Here is a 2,218-nt window from a genome sequence, read left to right as displayed (position 1 = left end):
CTTTCTGAAAGGAAAGGTACAGGTAAAGGTATGGATGCAATTCGTGGAGGAGACTTTTACAGGCGGTAGGAGAATATAAATCTTCAAATCCCAAAGACATAGTGAAAGGTAATACTGCTAGTATCTTAGCAACCAGAAAAACTTAAAGACAAGCTGTACAGGGAAATCAGCTACAGCCCATCTTTAAGAGGTCTCTCTGGTTTACACATATTATGTGTTTCTGCGACTGGGGTTTTAATCACAGTGTTTGAAAATACAGATTTTTTTGTTGAAGGTCTTTGGTTTCTGCTGAGGATTTTAATATTTGGATCCAAAATCGCTAATTTCTTAGAGCAACTTCATTGGCACATTACTAGACCTGCAAGGGTGGTTGTGAGAAGCAGTAGAATTCTCTTGTGAAAGGAAGCCCCTCTGGGGTCCGCGGCAGAGCCTCTACTGCATTCAATGGCACAGAGACAGGTCCTGCAGATCCTAAGAAATCGGAAAGTCTGATATTTTCGCTTGTTTTTTAATTAAATTGGCTTTAGCACTTTCACTACAGCCTAGATTTTCTGGATTTCTGTATTACCCCAGTATAAAGAAACTGATACTTTTTTTTCTAAATCAACTGAATTAGAAACATGATATTTCATGGCAGTTGTGTGGCTTATGGCAGAAGTTTTATCATGATACCGAATTAATATGAGATCTGTCCCTTTTTAAAGCAGCGGCTTTCCATACAGTGCTTTTTGTATAAAATTGGAGAAACTTTGAAGAGAAATGGAATTTGTGGAGTTAGTCAATACTAGGATGATAGATGCATATAAATGTCAGTACATTAAAGCTTCATATTCACTTTGTTGCTCTTTTATTATAAGAGTTTCAGCACCTACTGCTTGCTATTATTCCTGTCATCATTAACCTTCATGATAACACCACAAACATCAAAAGTTTGAAAACTCTTTTGTTGGAAGTATGTCCTTAGATATGCTCTATTTGTTACATATAATGTTTTATACTCATACTGGAAAGTTACAATCACCTAAAAACCCAGGAAATATGTTAAAGTGCAAACTAGTTGTGTTTGATGAAAAGCAGATAGTCAAAGACAATGTTTCACAGGCAAATTTATTTAGATATACTATTCAGTGATACATGAAAATCCTTTTTAAAATTGATAAGGGATAGGAAACTATTCAGAATCCCCAAATGCTTACATTCAAGAAATATTTTGTCTACTTAATACTGTTTATTTAATTTTAATCAATTGTCTGTCAGCACTGAAACAGTTGTTTCAGCTCACAAAAGGCAAACCAGAATTTATTGTAAAAATACTGTTATTAGCTTGTGTATAGTTCTTTCTTTGTTAAGCCACTAATAGTTCACCTCTGCTAAATAATCAGATATTTGGGAAGAGGAAAGTTAACAATTTGCCTGTATTTCTGAAAAAAAGATACTGTACGTAAGTGGTTTCAACTTTTAGTAAGACTTCAGCTTGGTGTATTGAAACTATCTGCCTGGCACCAACAGAAAGGTCTTACAGGGCTTGTTATTTACTGAACATCCATCTCTTTCTAGGCCTTTTGGGGCTTTTTGTTTTGTTACCTTACTTGGAGCTGGCTTAAGGGCATTTTTTAATTAGTATCTTGAGGTTAAGAAGTCACTTGCTGGCTACCTGGCCTTTCCCTTGCCAACCCTAAGGATGCTCTTCCCTCTGTACAGAGGTCCCAGAGTCAGAAAGATGCAGGTGCCAGTAGCAAAATGGATAATGTGCTGCTAAAACAAAGAAAACATATTTTGGGAAGTGGGTATTTTTCTAAACCTGTGCAACAGATAGTTTAATAATTTGTTCCCTGCAACAGCATTGTTAAACAAACCCAAAATACATAAATATCCTAAAACAACCAGGAGAAGGCTGCCTCACCAGCTGACGTCCCCCAAAGGGTATGGTCCTGAGCAGCTCTCTGTAGGAAAACAAGCAGGTTGCTTCAGGGTTCATCAGTTGCAGATGCTGCACAGTGATGCCAATAGAGCTAAATGCCTTCCAGGAGGTAGGGAGCAGTCTCTCTGTGGTTGTCCTCCCAGTCTGTAAGTGGAAATGATAAACCTTTGCCCTACATGGTACAAGTGGTATGACAATAAGAATGCCTGAAGTCATTAGAGGCTGGGATGCTGGCAGAAGTGGGGGAGTCAAATGAGGGCAGACAATAGTGGTGCCAAATGTCGAGAGAATCCAGAT

Source organism: Nestor notabilis, unplaced genomic scaffold (assembly GCF_000696875.1).
Source record: "Nestor notabilis isolate BGI_N333 unplaced genomic scaffold, ASM69687v1 scaffold16077, whole genome shotgun sequence".
In the NCBI taxonomy this organism is placed as follows: Eukaryota; Metazoa; Chordata; class Aves; order Psittaciformes; family Psittacidae; genus Nestor; species Nestor notabilis.
Note: the sequence above shows the minus strand (reverse complement) of the source record.